Source organism: Haemaphysalis longicornis, unplaced genomic scaffold, assembly GCF_048455015.1.
Source record: "Haemaphysalis longicornis isolate Haplotype H1 unplaced genomic scaffold, Haemaphysalis longicornis Haplotype H1 scaffold_75, whole genome shotgun sequence".
NCBI classification, from domain to species: Eukaryota; Metazoa; Arthropoda; class Arachnida; order Ixodida; family Ixodidae; genus Haemaphysalis; species Haemaphysalis longicornis.
This window is the reverse complement of record NW_027526434.1, coordinates 861,532-881,913: the sequence shown is the minus strand read 5'-3', so window position 1 is coordinate 881,913 and position 20,382 is coordinate 861,532. Positions and strand designations below refer to the sequence as shown.

At 46.2% G+C, this 20,382-nt stretch overlaps 1 long non-coding RNA gene across 1 annotated transcript in view; it reads right to left on the bottom strand.

Annotated features, from left to right (window-relative positions):
• Positions 1-421: 421 nt before the first annotated feature.
• The window catches only part of LOC144148068 (uncharacterized), a 54,765-nt gene continuing 34,804 nt past the window's right edge, over positions 422-20,382 (bottom strand). The window contains exons 2-3 of the long non-coding RNA XR_013317957.1: positions 10,036-10,112; positions 422-1,423 (exon numbers count right to left, since the gene is read on the bottom strand). This is a non-coding gene — a long non-coding RNA (uncharacterized LOC144148068). The remainder of the gene's footprint in view (positions 1,424-10,035; positions 10,113-20,382) is intronic.

The following is a 20,382-nucleotide window of genomic DNA, read 5'->3' as shown; positions in this document are numbered from 1 at the left end:
TTTTATTGAAATAAAGCATACAACCGTTTTAAATTATGCATTGGCTCAATGACTAGACAAAAATTGATACAAAATAAAAATCACGAGTTTTTGTCTTAGACAACATATAATCGACTATAAGAAACGTGAGAAATACAAGATTCAAAATTATCACCTTAGACAACATTTGTGTCACACAACAAAAACTACCTAGTTACATTGAACGGGACAAGCAACACTGAGTTCACATATACAAAACACAACCCTACAACAGTGATCAGCCATCAGCTGCTGGCTCAATAACTTAACAAAATGATAAGTGAATATAAAAACAAATTTTCTTAAAACCACATTTATAGAAAAACATTTACAAGAAATAAAAATCACGAGTTTGTCTTAGACAGCATGTACATGAATAGAAGAAACGTGAAAAATACAAGATTCAAAATTATCACCTTAGACAACATTCGTGTCTCAAATAACAAATTGTAACACTGAACGGGTCAAGCAACACTTGAGCTCACATATACAAAACACAACCCTACAACAGTGATCAGCCATCAGCGGCTGGCTCAACAACTTAACAAAATGTTAAGTGAATATGAAAACACAAATTTTCTTAAAACCACATTATAACAAATATTTGAAAATGTCACTTTAGACAACTGAAGTGAAAAAAATTCTAGAACAATACAACTCGCAAATTGAAAACAGGACAAAAATATATGTAAGTGAATATGGAAACAAATTTTCTTAAAACCACATTATAACAAATATTTGAAAATGTCACTTTAGATAACTGAAGTGAAAAAATTATAGAACAATACAACTCGCAAATTGAAAACAGGACAATAAAATACACAAAACAGAGTTCGGGAGAGTGTTATTGCTTAATAAAATTGTAATCTTGAACGCATTCATATTTAATGCATACAGCTAGGTTCGGCTTTATGATAAGGCCACTTTGACCACTCATACGCAATGCAAATGAACATAAAAAAAGGGTGTTAAAAATTATTCATTGATGATTGTTATAATTTTCCTGAGAATATTTTGTTCATTTTAGAACACAGAAATTTACTCAGAGGCTATATGTTGCAACACCCACCACTTGATCTGCTGGCCCTGGACAATGTATTTATTCCCTGGCTGTCCCTGCACGAGCTCTCAAGGTAGTGACTACCTTTGTCGCCGGCATTAAGGTGGTCAAGCATGCGCCCTTTCGCACCACCATCAGTTCCTCCAAAACTGTAAAGGTCTGCTTTGCAGACTTCACGTACTGCAGGTTGTATGCCCAGGACATGGCACATACAAGAGCGATTCCTGACGTGAAGTCAAAGACGTTAACGGATGCATGTTCGCACACCACCTTAATTGAGTCGGACCCGAGTGCGCTGATTTCCGTGTACAGCAGAGTCGGGTGGGAGTATGCAGTATTTGGGTCCTGTAAAAAAAAAAAGATAAATAATGCTGAAATTTAGTTGCTGTAAAAAAAGTTCTTTATGTGAACAGCTATTAATATGTATAAATTATTACTCTGACTGTATTTACTATGCCACGTGGACTGAAAAAGAAAATACCTGCGATGATAAGTTACAGGGAAAGCTGAGTTATAGTACACCCCCCGGTTATGCGAAGACCCGCTTCTTATGATTAATCATTGGGGTCGCAGCAACCTGCCTTAGAACCTACGCATTAAATACACCGGTTGTATAACGCACAAGTACACGCAGCTAGCTTCATGTGATGCACGACTCGCAACCTGACACCCCTATTGCGGTTAAAAAACCTGCATACTTCCCACCTTTCAGGCCGCTTTTTTGCCACATTTTCCCTTAGGCTGTGGCTAGCGTTCTGTCCAGACGGAACGGAGCACTGCGGGTTATCCTTCCGTCCAGACGGAATACAACTGAGAGCTTAGCGTTCGGTCCAGACGGAGCCGGCGTGAAATTTGTACGGTTCCGTCTAGACGAAAGCAAAACCGGCTGATTAGACGCAATATTGAGTGTTCATATTTGGTGTAGTGGTTGCGCCTCGGATAATGGCACAATCGTACCGGGTTAGATTCTCCTGGGACATGCTTTTTTTTTTTGCGTGGTTGTGCCAGCGTTTCGTAACAGCTAACTTTGCTCCAAGTCGGTCTAAATTTTGTACTCAACAGAGCCGAGGCCGACGTAGCCATCGCTAGTTACGCTCGATTTCCTGTAATTATTACCAGTGATTAATTAACAGCTAGGGACTCAGGCTAGTCTCAGTGAGTGGTAGCGGTTTGGCCGGGTGGGTAAAAATCAATACCGACTGCTGTCGCTGAAATATTGTGAAGCGGGTCGCGTGTGGCGGCTTGGAGATCCGTTCGGATTGAGCTAGAGTTAGTCCGATCATCTGTGATTACTAATAATGACTAAATATAAACATTGATTCTGGCTAGTCCGTGAGCGGAAGCGGTTTGGCCGGTTGTGTAAAAAGAAAAAAAAAAGACTGCTCTCAACGTGAGTTGTGTTTCCTCTGGACGGAACTTTAGTGAGCCTTTCCGCCTGGACGGAACTCGACACTTTTCTCTTCGCGTTCCGTCCAGACGGAATGGCAACTGTCACCAAAGTTCTGTCCAGGGGAAACATAACTCGCTTTGAGAGCAGTCTTTTTTATCTTTAACCAACCGGCCAAACCGCTTCCGCTCACTGACTAGCCTGAATCACTGTTAATTAATCACTGGTAATAATTAGATTAGATCGGGCGTATCTAGCGATGGCTACGTCGGCCTTGGCTCTGTTGAGTACAAAGTTAAGACCGAACGCTCTCACCACATCAACTGTAAATCGAACCCGGTACGATTGTGCCACTATCCGAGGCGCAACCCCTAAACCAAATATGAATACTCGAGGTCGCGTCTACTCAGCCGGTTTTACTTTCGCCTGGACGGAACTGTACAAATTTCACGCCGGCTCCGTCTGGACGGAACGCTAAGCTCTCAGTTGTATTCCGTCTGGACGGAAGGATAACTCGCAGCGCTCTGTTCCGTCTGGATGGAATTTTAGCACTTGTATATCGTTCCGTCCGGACGGAACGCTAGCCACAGCCTTTCCTTTAACATTGCGCTATCTCCCGGCTTGTCTCTTTGAGGCACCACTCTTTTTCTACTCGTTTCTTTACTGCCCCAGTATGCTCAAGGCATTATCTCAAGCAATCGCGACTGCAGCCGCTCGTGCCTGTTTTTGTTCACAATCGGTGAAGGGTGCTCAGAGCCACAAGGTCAATTTTTATTTTTCTGGCTGAGCACAAGAAACAAATGCCACAAATGCCACTAACGCTTGGTGATAAGATCAAAATAGCCGAAGAGACCGAAAAAACGCTGAGCTACCGCCGACCCTTCCATCTACATTCGTTGCTTCTTTGTTCACGAGAGAGAGAGAGAACGCAGTTTAATGGTACTGACGAGGTCTGTCCAGCAGATAGCCTAACATGCTACGTCAGGTGAATAATGACACAAATGAAAAAAAAAAAAAAACGACAAGCGGTCTGTATACAGAGTTCAGTAGTACGAAGTAAAAGTAAAAGAAGTGTTAAAACACACTAGAGAATTGTTCTAGCGCACTGGGGAAATGTTCGCTTTCAAATTTAGCAGAGTTCAGGCAACCGCGGAGCGACAACACGGGGTCATGAGATCACTAGGTCAGGTTAAAAATAAAAGACGGGGTAAACACGCAATGGCTGAAGGTTCACATTGAATTTAAGCACAGTTCAGAAAACTGCGGAGCGACCACGAGCAATCATAACACTTTGACCGCCAACCTAGTAGTCACGGTGATCACAGCCCCGAAATGTTCACTGGGACACCACTAAGAGCTTGAGAGCGCAAAGGTGACGGTCACGGTTCTGTAGCACATGTCGAGTCAATGCTCGGCACTGTTAAAGTCTGTGAACTAGGCCTGAACTGCGAAGGAAGCTTAGGAAGGCCCTCGTCGCACGTGAAGCCATCTTTGCGCATGACCAGGGGCCAAGCACATCATTCAATGTAAGACACGATGTTGGTAGCCTGCCCAAAGTCACTGTCAAGGAGCGTCTTGGTTCGTCATATCGTTTACACACACATACGACATGGTAAATATCTTCGGTACAGTTACAGTCCGGACAGAAGGGTGAGCTGGTCTGCTGAAGCTTGAAACGAAAAAGGCGAGTGTAGGCGACGTTCAGGCGTATGCGATGTAATACGGCTGCGTCGTGTTTCGTGAGATTAGAGGGTAACTTGAAAGTACATTCTGGGTCGACAGAATAAAGCGGGGTATAGCGACGTGAAGGATCCACCCATATTGAAAGCTGTACCAGCCGCGCAACACGACACGCAAGTGCGGCCGCATCCTTCCTAGAGAACGGTATTGCCGCAGTAGGCACTTGGCAGTTGTGAGCTTGGGAAGCTGCAGCGTCTGCTGTTGAATTACCCGATACCCCGCAATGTGCCGGTATCCACTGTAGTTCGACGAAATGGCAAGCATTCACGGCTTGGTGATGTAAAAACCGAATGTCCCCGACTAGCTGGTCAGAAGGGAAAGATTGGAGGCATTGAAGGGCCGCGCGGGAATCCGTAAAGATAGCCCATTGGCTGGGTGACTGCGTGGTGATATATTCAATAGCAGCACGGATGGCGGCCAGCTCAGTTACTGTTGATGACGTCCTGTGACTGAGTTTTTTGGTTATCGTAGTGCCCGACGCAGGTATCCAAACACCAATCGTGGAAGATCCTTCTGTCACTGAGCCGATATGTTTATGGCCGATGTATTTGCTGTCTAGAAGTTGTAAAGTGTAAAACTTAAGAGCTGGAGCTGGAACATTTGCTCTTCGCGTCACTCCTGGCACGGCTGTGTGAATGCTTATGGGTGGGAGCAACCATAGCGGGTACGAAGGCAGAGATGGGATCTCGTAATGTTGCGGTAGAAGGTCTTGCAGATCTGAAGCAGAAGTCTCAGCCAATGGATGGTGACATTGCCTCGTGACAAAACGCAAACATGCCCGAAGCAGTTCCTGTTTGCGCAGCGCTACCGGCGTCAATCGTCTACATTCAGTGAACGTTCCCAGGGTTGATGTTGTTTTTGGGACGCCGATACACACTCGGAGTATGCGCGCCTGCATGCTTTCCAAAGCCTTGAGATTTCCAGCTGAGAGGGGAAACAACGCAGGAAGGCTGTAGCGTAAAAGCCCTTCGCAGAGAGCGTCGTAGAGACGAAGAAGCGAGTAAACTGTGCAGCCACCACTGTTGCTGGAAAGCATTCTGAAGATGTTGAAAAATGACGAGAACTTTTCTTCCAAACTACGAATGTGAGTGTCCATGTCAACAATCTATCGAATGTGACGCCGAGAAATTTATGATTTGTGACATAAGGTATTGGTGTCCCCATTGCCGTGAGCTCGTACCGTGTGACATCACGTTTCGTAAAAGCGATGGCTGCTGATTTTGTTGCCGAGATTTGGAGTCCACGCACTGCGAGGAATTCTGAGATAGCATCTATTCCCCGCTGAAGCCTCGCACGAAGCACACGCCTATTTCGGCCGGAGCACCATATGCAAATATCATCGGCATATAAGGAAATCGCGATATGAGGTGGCAAACATTTTTCAATGCCGATGAGGGAAATATTAAAAAGCGCTGGGCTGAGTACTCCTCCTTGTGGAACACCACGAGTTACGGTGTGCTTCGATGTGTCGCCATCAGAGGTGGTCATGAAGATGCTTCTGTCGGTAAGGTAATTGGACAGCCAATCGTACATTCGACCACCAATACCCAATGAGTGCATTTGAAAGCGGATAGCGTCATGCGTGACAGAGTCATACGCAGCCTTGATGTCCAAAAACACCGCTATAACGGTGTTACGGAGTGCTTTTTCGCGCTTGACGCAATTAGAGAGGGCGATTACATTGTCGATACTGCTCCTGCCTTTGCGGAAACCGGACATTTGTGGCGGGTAAATATTTCTAGTACTTAGATCCCAATCTAGCCGAAGCAGCACCATTTTCTCCATCAGCTTACCTACGCAGCTCAAAAGCGCAATGGGTCGATACGATTGAATGTCTGAGGGATCTTTTCCTGGCTTCAGTATAGGCACAATGCGAGCAGTCTTCCAGCTGGGCTGCAGACGACCGGCCCTCCAGGATTGGTTGAAAATGTCCAGGAGAAATCTCTTCCCCTCTTCTCCAAGATGGGTCAGAGCAGTATAAGTTATGCCGTCTGGACCAGGGGAGGCGGACTTGTTAACTGCAGATAAAGCCTTGACGAGTTCCGGTATTGTAAACGGGGCATCCGTAAGGGGCGTGTGATGTGATAGGCGTCCGTTATCCGAAAATGGAAGTGACGGAGGTGACGTTGATGTGGCCGCAATTTTTGCACAGAACATCTCAGCGACGTCTAAGAATGTGGAATTGGTACGTAATGAAACCGCGTTAAATGGGTGGAGACATGTCGGTGGTGTGCGAATACTTCTGACGAGGCTCCATATTCTAGTGAGTGGTTTCCTGGGGTCCAACTTTGAGCAGAAAGATGTCCATTCACGTTTAGCCAATTTGCCCATGTGCCGTTGAATGCGCTTCTGCACTCGTCTGGATTCTCGAATGTCTTCAGGTGCCAGTGTTTTACGTGCTCTTCTTTCTGCTCGCCGGCGTATGGCACGAAGCCTTTCAAACTCTGCGTCGGCGACAGAAAATAACTTGGGTAATATAAAAGCCGTCGTGCTCGTTTTGCGCGCAATAGCCATCGTGCTTACAAAGTCGTCGTAGGATAACACTGAACTCAGGCCCTCTTGTACTGCTCTGGTAAATACCTCCCAGTTTGTGAATCGGACCTCATGTTTTCTATAACTGCCCGGAGCACCGTCCAGTGTTATGTAAGTAGGGAGGTGGTCGCTGCCGTGGGATTCAATATCCACAGACCAGCTTAATCTGGAAAGCAGCGTAGAGGAAACGAGGGTGACGTCAAGAGCGCTTGAAACGCCTTTACGGAAAAAAGTTGGTTCTCCGGTATTAAGTACAGTCATGTTGTGCTGATAAGCAATATCTAGCAAGTGCTGCGCTTTAATTGTTGTTCTGCGGCTTCCCCATGACGGATGATGCGCATTAAAATCGCCAGTGAGTATATGCGGAGGCGGCGTAGCACGAAGGATACTCTCCAAACGGTCTCTATCTAACGCCTTTCGAGGTGGAATGTAGGCGGCAATGACGGTGAAAGACAGACCTTCGATTTGCACCGTGGCTGCTACGTATTCGTTTTCTGCACTTGGCGTCAAATCATGGTGTACAATGGTGAGGTCATTTCTGAGAGCTAAAAGTGCTCTTGTTGAAGGCACACCAGTTTTGGAACGCAGTAATGTGTATCCTGATAGGCGTACGTCTTCAGATAGACGTGATTCCGAAATTGCGATCACAGGGAAACGGTGCTTGTTTACAAATCTCCGGAAATCTGGTAGTCGAGACTGCAGCCCACCCGCATTCCAGTGAAAAATTGTGGCTGCGTTGCGAATTTGTTGCATTGTAGGAGTACTGGCTGGAGGCATAACACCTACAGCCACTGAGTGAGGAAGCGAGCTGCAAAGTCTATGAGGGTGATGAGGGCTTCAGTTTCTGGTGAGGAAAACGAGGCCAGGAATGTACGCATGGTCTGCGTCATAAAGAGAATTAGGGACCTGAGTTTGCCCAAACCTTGGTGATTGGAGTTTTCTGACTGACCTTCTCTAACGCATGCACGATGTGGAGATTTTGCAAGACCGGTATTAGGAGTCTCTCTGGGAGCGGGAACAGCAGTTTGTTTTGCTGTAGGCGAGGTTAGAGCTGCAGGTGGGCATGCAACCGAGGACACATCTGGTGAAGTATGCACAGTCATATCTGGCGGGGCAGCCATACTAGCGGCTTCAAGAGGAGGCTGTGGTGGTGTTGGTTCCATGTGGAGTTTCAACGACTGCCCGCACTCGCGTACAAGTAAAGGTGGGAAATCCTTGTCGACATCGACGGGCGTGTATGGATCAGGCGTTTTGATATTCCTCTTCGGCGTATCTTTTGTTGTCGTGCCGTAGTGCTGTTGCACAATCGCCTTGGCTGACTTATAATCAGTTTTTTTAGTCGACTTGACGCGTGTGATATCCTTCTCCTTACGGCGTACTGGGCAGTTACGGGATGAAGACTCGTGCTGCTTAGCGCAGTTAGCACAGCGAGGATCCTTAACACCGCAAGCAGAACGATCATGGTTATCTGCACATCTGGCGCAGCGCAAGGAAAATGTACATGCCGCAGCCACGTGGCCGAAACGTTGGCATTTTGTGCACTGTCTGGGAGTTTCATTGTATTCGAATACACGGTACCGTGTGTAGCCTATGATGACGTGTTCCGGCGTAGTTTCAGTAGCGAACACAATCAGCACGCTTTGTGATTTTTGGCCTAATCTTCGGATCGATCGTATAGCCACCCTCTCACGCAAGGCGTCAGCGATTTCCGAGTCTGAAAGGTCCGTGACCACACCTCTAATTACACCCATCCCGCAATTTCTGGGGTGGGGCTCGTATGCGTGCACTTGTATCTTTGCAATGCTAGTAATATTTAGCAGACGCTCCGTGAAAACTGTATTTCGGGTACCAATGGCTAGTAGATTCAATCTGTAATTTGGACGTACTTGGAGCACCCCACCAGGAGCCACGGACTCCAATGCGCTTTTCACGACAAGGGGATTGAAACGGGTGATGAGTTTTGAAGGGTCTGTTGGTTTTATAATAACAACGAGACCACATTTTGGAGCATATGAAGCAAAGTTTCTGTCGGAGACTTGATGACATTGTGAAGAATTACGGGGGCGCTTTTGCGGGAGGGGGCAAAATTTGTCTGATTCCTGAGAGTCCGAGATGGTATCACCGTCTACTGGTGGGAAAACGGTGCATGCTTCTTCTTGTAGCTGCGGCTTTGCATCAGGTAATGTCGGATTCGAAGATACAGAGGCCGTAACTGAGCTTACTTGACAAGGAGGTAATGGTGGCCCAGTTGACTCGGAAATTCGGCTCGTAGGAGCGGAGGCATCCGGTTGCACTGGAAGTCCATGTAGAAGGGAAGCGGCAGCCATTACGGGCTGGGGATCATGTCCTGCTGCTGATGAATGGCTGTGGGGCAGGCTATATAGCGCGAATACTGGCCGCACGCCTGCCACGGGTTGTATATGCGATGCTCGCAGTACCGTCACAGCAGGATTACATCTTGAAAAATGGTTTCGAGTCTAAAATATGAGAGCCGACGAAAAAGGCTGACGCGTCTCGTCTTCTTCCTCTTCCACTCCACTTTGTTCACGAATAACCCATTTAGCAAATGTCCTGCTTCAGAAAATGCCCTGCTTCACCGATTGCAGTTGCATTCTTCTCGCACTTTTGCTATGTTCAGCTTTATCCCATGGCACACAGCTAACACAGCAAAACGTTTTTGGAGCGCACATATTGTGGAAGTAAATTTTGTTTTCCTGGAATAGGTGCTTAGGTCACGCACTCACAAATTACATGAGGACAAGTTACACAGTAAATACCATGTTGCGCCGAACCATTTACAAAGCGCTGTTTGTCCATTTTCGACTTCACATGTCTGTATCTAGTCTGTGCTACTTCAAGATGTTAAAAAGCACTAGCAACTACCCCACTGTGGATCTTTCCAAAGCTTGACTTTGCTGGTTGATATCTTAAACACACTGGTTCCTTCCCAGGGTCTGGAGCTCCCCTTAAGGCTTCTCTTTATGGTAAGTTACAAAATTGAGGTTATCAAGAAACCGAAATTTTGAGTGCACTTCACCTTTACGAAAGCAAAAAAGTACAGGGTCAGGGCTATTTCGCTACCTGTGGTCAAAGTAACCACGAACGTTAAGCCTAAACACGTCAGTCAGCTTTTGAAAGAGCAACAATTTTTTCCCAGTTGCTCTCTCTTACATGTAGATCATTTCTTTTAGTTTAAGATTGGGTACACCCTAATATTTTTAATGCCGAGGGCAACTCAAGCCAAGAGCCCTTTGCCAATGTTGCCAACTAATTCGCAAATTAAGCTCACTGTTCTCACCAGTATCGTGAAGATGTCATCCTCTCTTTCCTTCGCCAAATAGGGCAACCAAACAGGAGCGCTGACACCTTTTGCATCTGTAAAGAGAACAAACTGAAGTTGTACAGCCGAACCCAACTGATTGAAACCATTTGCATCGATTTATCCAGTATGTCGAACATCTTCCGGTAACAGTATAGTTGCAGTGAAACATATAGCAAAAATTACGTCTATATCGAATGCAAATACAAGCGAAACCCGCTATATCGAACGGCAAATGACGCAGGAATGCCGCCCCCCCCCCACCTAGTTAGCTTTTCCTCAAGGCGAAAGAGAAATACTGCCGGCACATTTACCCCGGCCCCTCATCGGCAGTTGGCGGCTCCTTCCCTCCTCCTCGCTCTCCCTCTCTATCGTAACGCACCTGCGCCGTCTAAGGCGAGTTGTCGCACCCCCATGATAAAAATTATCGTGGCCTGTCCACCAGGGTTTTTTTTTTCGTTCTTTGAGTTTGTACCGCTCGCGCTTTATAGGCTTTTTTTTTCGAAGTGTAGTGGTGGTGGCTAGCGCTAGAAACGTTTATTTGACGGCTCAGCTAGCGCGAAGCGGCCGAATTTGCATTTCGCCGTGAAGCTGACAAGTATAAATAGAGTCAAAAGCGGTGTGGAGCTATAGTACTACAAAGGAATTGTCATCTAGTGCAAGATAACGCTGAGTATACTTAGGTATAGCCGGACATGGCGTGCACACAAATTTCCTAGCCTGCTTCCTTGTGCCTGATTTCCACGTACGTGTGCTCGTTAAGGAGGATATTCCCCGCCTTAAAGGGGCACTGACAAAAAAATTTAGCATCTTGTTTTTTTCGTTGCGATAAGTAGCTAGTGACCTACTTATAACCTGTAGAAACCTCATTTGCTTCAGCGTGCGACGGTTGTTTAATTAGAGGGATTTTAAATGCGGCCAGTCGCAGTTTCGGTTTCTGCGAGTGCCGTGAAACGATGGATTTTGTGGATTTTGTGTGAACAAAGCTGACCACGTGACCGTCGGAGGGATATCACAGAGCAGAGCCGCCGTAGCACTGTCGAATCCGCATCGACGGCAGTTTCTGCGAATGTCCCCACGTACTGATCTCGTGAGGCGCTTAATTAAAAAGCGACCGTGGATGTGACGCAGGCGCTGCGAGTGCAAATGCTACCGCGACTAAAGAACGACGCGCGACGCTCGAGACGGTGGGTGGCAAGACGCGCGCTGGGAGCAGCCGGCCGGTCTGCCTACAGGTCCGCCTACAGATGTGTTCGGCTCAGCACTGCGGCGGATATTCGAGTGCCGCTCTCGTAAGCGGTGCAGATGACAATTTTTAATGCAACCCGCCATCGCATCATTAGCTCCTTTCTCATGTAAGCCACTATGGTCGGGACTTGGGGACAATTTCGTGCAGCGGTAACAAGCTATCACTCGAGCTACCTGCGCCGGCCTGGGCCACTTCGCGGCCGTGGCCGCCGCCTGCACAGCGACCGTGCGGCTAGCTCAGTGGGCTTTTCGTGCCTCCGGCGCGTTTTCGCATCCAATGGTAATAAACAGTAATAGAAACAGAGTGCCTGGAATCGCTGTAGAACTTTGGTCGCGGCCAGCTGCCCGATTAGCTGACGAAATCACGGCGCCTCCGCCGCCAACGATCGGGTCGTTCGTTCTCGAGAGCAGAAGCTCCGCCCTCCGGCCCTCCGATTGGAGCGGCGAGCCGGGCGAGCCACGGCCGGGCTGGAGGAGCGGCGGGCGCGCAGTTTCATACGGCCTGCGCTTCGGGTATAGTTCCCACCTTTCACCGCCGCTAGTTCGTGGCGCTTCGGACCAACCCTCGCCAGTTGACCCACAGCACGGGCGGGGTACACACTAAACTTTTTTACACCCTTTCTGGTCGAAAAGGGTGTAAAAACCTTGTCCCATGGCTAACACCTTTAAAAGGTGTTTTCGCAAAAAAAGGGTGTATGGACGAAAAGAGGGTGTAAGAACAAAAAAAAGGTGTTGAGCTCAAAAAAGGGTGTTGAGGATGCTCAACACCCTTACAGGGTGGTGAGGACGCTCAACACCCTAAATAAAGGGTGTTGAGCATCCTCACACCGTTTTTTAACGGTGATGGCATGCGCAGTACCATGGTGCTGCGCGCGTCATCACCAGGGCCTTGGAGGCTTGCGACCTATCACCATGGTGTCTTAATGCAATTCATGGCGACAGGTGTATGTCTGGAGGCTCTGTAAGTAAATGAAATGCAACAATTTATGACTAATGGCACAATTTTAAGTTATATATACAGTGATCCCTCGCGGCGTCAAACTCGGATATCTTGAAATATCGGTTAACTTGACATGACACAAAAAAAAAACGTAGTAGTCTGAACCAAAAAAGAAGAAATAATTTCACAATTTCCTGCACGTGACGATCACAACGTTGGTGCACTAGAGGGACCACTGAAAACTGTTATCAGTGTGCTCACTACACATTAGCATTGAAGTGATACAACTAGACAGAACTGGAGCCCCACTACAATTGCAATCATGTTTTCTGGTGGTAGCTTCCAAAAACAATATCCCATGTCATGTGCACCCGTAGAGAACTTGTATTGGTATTTGTCGTCACAACTTTTTTAAAAGGCAGACAACCACATTTATAAGTTCAATTGACCATAAATTGCACAATTCCTTTTGTGTCAAAAATCTTGAGACTCAAGCCGAACGAAACCACGTTTTCCGAACAAACTGTTACAATCGACAGTAAATGTCGCAACATAAAAAAAAGAAACAAGAATGTTTGCAAAATTCTGTGCATGAACCCTGAGACTAAAACTAATTCACAACCATAAACTATGATTGAGGTGTCTATTAATAAACATTTTGGCAACTTCCCTTAAAACTTTACAGCCAAGCACATACCAAATATCAAGATACAAGCAATTATGAACTTCCTTCCCTCCGAATGCAATGAGGTGGACAGAGCAGTCTGAACTATAAAGAACATTTATCTTTGACCCATCCTATAGCCGGTATTAATTGAAAAGTTTAGCTGTCAATTTCTTTGTTTGGCAGCACTGAAATAGCCACGAACATGGCTGATCGCGCCACGGACATGGCGCGGCTCGTGCCACTGCGGCTGCACGCCGAAGAAAAATATAACACCGACGTGTGTCGCCTGCTCCGTTTCAACCGATTCTCAACAGTGGTGTCATCAAAGTTGTTATTAAAAGCACTCGCATTGGAGTCAAGGCATTACTTTGCGTTCGGCGGGCTAGAGCTTGGAATGTCCAAACCATATCATGCGCTTAGCACGGACAAGTACCGCCGTCTTGTGGAGCTCGATCGAACCCCACACTAAACATTTTTATTCTCAAAAGGGTTCGTTCAGCTTGTCGCCGCAGGAGCACCCTCATAACACAATATTTTACACCCTTTAGGGTGCCTGGATTCTGTCGCTGCAGGAGCACCCTTTTCTGCCCAAAATATCATAGTGTGTTTACTTAGCACCCCAATCTGAGGAGCTTTTTCTGCAAAAGCACCCACCTAAAGGGGTACAAAAAGGGTGCATCATCCTCGGTTCACAAATGGCGCGGCAGCTGTGCAGCCACATATGGCACAGCATGACACACAATTACGGTATGAAACATTCGTGCTTTCCAAGCTCCGTTCTACGAGACATTCCATTGAAGCTCAATGTCAGCTGATAATTTACTTGAACTTTTTGACCCACCGATTTTTGAAACATCTATTTATAAAGTCTAATATTACAGCCAAATTGCAGGACAGAAGTTGTATCATTAGAGGTTGTTGATTATTCGAAACGGTGTTAAAAATTCAATTTTATGTTCATTTTGCTGAACTGCAGTGCACATCCTTCGAGCTTCACTGCACAGCTTAAACGTGTTATGCAGTGAAAGCAAGTAGGCGTGCAACACATCAACTGCACAAAAGTTCTTTGAACCTTAAAACCCTTGGCTTCTCAGCACTGCATCAAACTTCCAATCACGGTAGCTACCCGCAATGTTTAGTGCCTTATTCTTGAGCTGAGCAGAAAAACTCAATATTAAGGCAGACCAAATGCAATATGTATACTTCCCTCCGTACTGTGGCTTTATTCTACCCATAAAAGTTAGGTCCTCACTGCCACTTATTTTATTTTACATTATTCTTTTTGCTTCATGAAAAATGACCCCACATAGCAATACCAAGAACTGTAAACATCACAGAACAATGCATATGAGTTCCCTGGTGAAGCCCATGGTTGAAATGTGATGACATTGTTGCTATAGCTAGTTGCTATTTTATCATGAGTCTAGCTTGTGCATGGTGCCTTGCATTATGTCGCTGCTGGTGGATGTGGTTTCCCATTAGTTTCGTCTAGTATTACGAGGTGCTTCATGGGAAGCCTCAAACCCGTCTATAGCCCTTTTTAGAGTTGACTAGAAGTAAAATCAGCAAAATAGTATCGATAAAACGTTCAGCATCTTTTTTATTAGCAGCTTTAGTGTTGCTACTTTCCATATTTAGTTTTTTTTCTGCTTTTCTTAATGACATTTTTGTTTCGCTGAGAAGGTGCATAACCAATGAAAGCTTTTCTGTAAACCTTTGGTAAATATGCAATTGTTAGAAAATATTTTACTAAATAAGGCAGCTTAAACTGAGAATACTTGCATTTAGAAACATTAAAATCAATTTAAATTGATCATACATTTCTGGCTGTTTTTACACAAAACTGCACATGGGATATTAAGTGCACCGAAGAGGAGGGCTCTGGATTAGCATTGGCAACTTTGGGATATTTATTGTGGACCTAAATCTCCACACATGGGCATTTTCACTTTCTGCCTCCACCAGGAAAATGGTCACCAATTTAGAGAGCTATTCTTACTAGTATTTGACGTACATTTTTAAATAATCTCAAGTATTATAGCCACAATATTATTCTCTACAACAAGCACCCAGCGGGTGCTGTTATAGAGAGATTGTGCACTACACCAGACCCTGTACTACACTGTCGAGAGCTTCGCCATCTACAATGACCTCTACAAAGCAAGCTAATACTGGTAAAATGTTTCATACCGCAAGTACTGCATGTTCAAAGCTCACGTGTGAAGTACAGATACTGGTGCTTCAGCAAGAACCGAGGATGACCACCCTTCCTGGTTCTGGAAAAAAAAAAAATAAACATGGAAAAATGCTTTAAGCAGGATTAGGAAACAGGGTTGAAAAAAAGTGAGCAAGCAATTCTTTCAAAATATGCAAAGCAATGCAAACAAATATTTATTTCAACTTCATGTCTACAAAAGACACTCTCATTAAGGCTGGTAATGGGGTCTTGGGTAAAAAAAGAGCAGGGAGCACTTATATAAATGCTACAGGGAACCTTCAAGCCAAAAATTGCTTGAGCACTTAAACTAATCACTGTTCAACAAATTCATGAAAATTGAATGGATGAAAAACCAGCGGTAAACACAAAGAACAACGGGACAAGCTTACCCCGTCGTTCTCTTCCGTACCCTGTGTTTTCCGCTGGTTTTTCATCCATTCAAACATGTACCAACTAGCACAGTCCGACGCCTTGGTATCATAAAAATAGGAATTGTCACTCCTTACAGACAGTTGGAAAAAAAGAAAGTATAAAGCAGGTGACAAAATTAAAATGACAGCAGATTGGTTAACTTTTAATTTTAAGTGATAATATAAAAAATAATGGCATGAATGAAAGTGAGCAGCAACAAAAGGACCATGATGCTAGGCCGACATTCCACTTTGAAGCAAAATATCCGCTTTCAACGCTACATAGGCGAAACACGCAATGAGGCAACCCTTTAGGCCCACAAAAACAATATAATCTTTAAAAAAGCTACAATTTAGTTGAGAAAAACTGACCACAACAAATTGGAATCGACAACTAGATACAGTTGTCACACCCAAGCAAGCCGGCGAAAGATGAACAGATATCTAGCTGTCCTACCCCCTAATTTGTGCCCTAGCCTCTGATCCTCTGCAGCAAACAAAAAAATTGTTTATGTGTAGAACTATTGCTCTTGGTCAAACAGACAGTTCAAATGAAGGAGCCAAGTAGGTTCCGAAACGTTGGGAACGCTTCGGATAAAGTCCTTGGTTAGAGTATTATATTTGTTTCCATCAAACACAAAAAATGCATGGTAAAGCGCTGACATTAACGTTGTCTACTGCGGTTCCTTCATGGTGACATCACTACAGGAACCAAAAATACAATACAGTGCATTAAAGGGGCCATTTGGACAACATAGAAGTTCGTTTCGTTCGAAATATTTCCTGTTTTATAGTGCCCCCACCACTTGACCGGCAGCAAATGATGCTGCATTCACTGACAAATTAATTTAGGTTAAAAGTCTGATTCTCCCACCATATTGTGTGTTTTTGGGATGTCAGCAATGGAGCCATAAGTGCGTGTGATCAAACAGACTACTTTGTCACTTGGGTCTGCAGCCTTGCTAGCCATCAGTCCACCCAGGTGGAGCTACCATACTCATCCACGAACCGTTGTTTGCCATTGCTTTGTTTTTGACCGCGTCTGCACCTGGCTTGTTTTCGTTACTGTAGAAAGTAATGGTTTTGTGAAACATGGGGTATCCTCGACAAACAGGGTCACGTAAGACAACATCGCCTATGCCAATCGGCCAGTGCCGTGCAGGCCAACTCCAAAGCGGCGGAGTGCTGTCCAGCTAAAACAAGCATAGTGCACGCCGTACCAACAGCAGTGCACATCGATACTTGTATGTTTACGCATATTTTCGTAACTTTCATTGTTTACTGCCCCATTTTTACTGCTGTAAAATGAATATGCATTACATTTAAGTGCCAATAGCTCGCTTGGCATGCTTATAAGGCCTGCCCTATTTGCGTTTGCTTTTGCCGGCCTCAGCCAATCGCACAGCTGGGGACATATGACATCATAGGTACTGCTGTGGGAAATGAGCTAGTAGGTCGCATGGCCATTCCATTTTTCCTAATTATATAGCTTATTCGAGTGAAGTGCGCGTTAAAAATGGTGTCAGTATGATTCTAACGACGCAATCTGTCAAATGAACCAAACTTGTGCGTTGTCTGCATGGCCCCTCTAAGCAAAGGCAAGGTAGCCAATTTTTTTATTTAGGCTGCCTTCATGCACACAGTAGTGCTCTATTGCTGCCAGAAACTCATTACGGGACTCCTGACATATTTACAGTTGCAATAAAAATCAGAAATAGAACGAAAAATCATTGGATACTCCACAATGTCCAAAAAACAAAGGAATAATGTGCGAGTGAGCTACCTAAAACACTGCGACAGAAGATCATATTCATCAAAGCAACTAATAAAAACCATGGCTAGTGCATAGCCACTACGCAGCTCATTTGTTAAGAGCTTATGTGCGTCCCCACAAGTTGGCTGTGTAAACCTACCGACACCTAACAGAGTCCAAGGTTCGACGAAAACTCGTCAGGGGAGGGTTATTCATTGATGAAATACAAACACGCAGGCACTCGCCTGGTAATACAAGCAGGCACTCGCCTGGTCAAAAACAAATAAACAAATAAAGACGCCTTGGGGCCCCTACAGGCCCCTTGTTCACAATGAAGAGGGGTTGACAGGTCGCGACTATCTATAGGTTCGGTGGCGCAAAGTGCGCATGTATATCTCGGGGAGATTACCCCACGACCGGTTAGTCGTGTTTTTAGTTGGTTGAATATGCACCGATTCTAAAAGTAGTCGTGTCGACAGGCGCTTCTCTAATGCGATTATGCTTGCGGAATCCTAATCGATGACGTGGTCAGTAGCCAGGTGATGATCCGCCAAGGCATTTCAGCTTGCATTGCCTTTTTTGACATCGTTCTGGTGCTATTGAATTCTTTTAAAAATTTCCAGTTTCACCTATGTAGGATTAGGAACGAAAAAGAGACGCCGACCAGTCCAAACAAAACGTACTGACGTTTCGGCTTCCAGCACGAAGCCTTGTTCACAATAAATGCATCACCAGAAGTGGGTCGTTAAGTGGGCTTGAATAATCGCTGAAAAGAGCGTGCGTAGATCGGGTTTAGATTTCAGTCATTACGATTGACTGTGTTAGATGTGGTCTGAATGATTAGTGATTCCAGATGTAGCCGTGATGCTGTCACTTTTTCTGTAGTGACGATTCTTGCATTGTCCCAATCAATCTTGTGGTCATTCACGACGGCGTGTTCGGCTTTTATTCTTTACGTCACGTGCGTGCTGCTGCAGACGATTCTTATAATTTCCTGATTCCCCGATATACACGCCGCTGCAGTCTGCACAAGGTATCTCGTATACCACACTGGGGAAGCGCTCCTTGGGAAAGCGGTCCTTGACTCTCACGAGCTCATGGCGCATCTTTTTGGCTGGACCGTGGGCCACCTGCATGTCATATTCCCATAGGATATGTGCCAAACATTCACTTGTTCTTGGAAGGTAGGGCACAGGAGCTTGCTTCATCGGGGCAGGAGGCACGTCCAGTTGTCCCCGTCGGGTCAGTTGGCGTTCCGTTGCGTTTATAAAGTGCCTCGGGTAACCGCAGCTAGCCAGGTCGTCCCACACCTTTGCCGTGCCCACCGCCGCATCCTCGGGCTTCGAGCACAATCTTTTCGCACGCTGCAGTAGCGTGCTAACAACAGCCCTCTTGTGGGAAGCGGGGTGCACGGAGTTGAAGTTCAGGTAGCGGCCTGTGTGCGTTTCCTTGCGGTACATGCTGAAACGTGGCCTCTGGCCCTGCCGAGACACGAGGACGTCCAGGAAGGGAAGTTTGCCATCGGCCTCCTCTTCTGACGTGAACTGAATGGCACGGTCCATACTGTTGAGGTGGGCCAGCAAGCTGTTCGCCGCGTCTTTCTGAACGACGCAGAAACAATCATCGACATAACGCAAGAACACTTGGTTGAGGGGCAAAGGAGGCTAGCGTGCGTGCTTCCAGCGCTTCCATGGGCAGGTTCGCCGCCGTGACCGAAATAGCGGCACCCATTGGAGTCCCCTGCCTTTGCTTGTAAAAATGGCCCATAAAGACGAAGTACGTATTGTTCAGGCAAAAATCTAGAAGCCTGCGTAGTTCTGGCACATCCATCGGTGATCTCTCGGGCAACGTCTCATCAGCCTCGAGAGCAGCGGTGCATACGGTGACAGCCAGGTCACTCGGAATGCTCGTGAAAAGGGACTTCGTGTCGAAGGACACCATCAAGTCGTCTTTCTCGATCACGGTGTTGCGAGTCTTCTCGACAAAATCGAAAGAATTACGAACGTGAGTGGTCCCTTTATTGACGAGCGGAGCCAGAACTTCGAGCAGGAACTTCGACAGGTGGCCCACATTCCAGCCAAAAAGATGCGCCATGAGCTCGTGAGAGTCAAGGACCGCTTGCCCAAGGAGCGCTTCCGCGGTGTGGTATATGAGATACTTTGTGCAGACTGCAGCGGCGTGTATATCGGGGAATCAGGAAATTATAACAATCGTCCGCAGCAGCACGCACGTGACGTAAAGAATAAAAGCGTCCGCAACAATGCTGTAGCCGAACACGCCATCGTAAATGACCACAAGATTGATTGGGACAATGCAAGAATCGTCGCTACAGAAAAAGTGACAGCATCACAGCTACATCTGGAATCACTAATCATTCAGACCACATCTAACACAGTCAATCGTAACGACGGAAATCTAAACCCGATCTACGCACGCTCTTTGCAGCGATTATTCAAGCCCACTTAAACGACCCACTTCTGGTGATGCATTTATTGTGAATAAGGCTTCCGTGCTGGAAGCCGAAACGTCAGTACGTTTTGTTTGGACTGGTCGGCATCTCTTTTTCGTTTCTAATGTACCCTCCCGGCCAGACGGGATTCCGTCATGCTCTCGATTTCACCTATGTAGGATGCGTCACAATCCTTGCATGGAATTTTGTAGGCAACTACGGGGAATCTTGATTTTTCTAAAGGGTCCTTCACGCGTACCAGCTTCCGATTAAGCTGGTACGCGTTTAACACCATATTTTAATTTTAACACCATATGTGCCAAACACCCTTGCAAGAGCTTCACTGATGCCTTGCGTGTAGTGGACGGCAGCGCGGTTTTGCCTGTATTCTTCAGGAACCCTTTCGGGGGAGGCAACTGAAGCCCGCAATTGTTGCGTCCTCACACGCTTTGAAGGGTAGCCGTTGCTGCAAAGGTCCTTCCTTACCACGGCTAGCTTTTGCTTGCACAGACCAGGCTCACAGCAGATTCGTGATGCGCGTGAGAAGAGTGCAGCGGCGACGAAGCGTTTTTGGCCTGTAGGATGCGCAGAGTCGAACCCCAGGAATCTACCCGTGTGGGTCGGCTTTCAATACACACTGG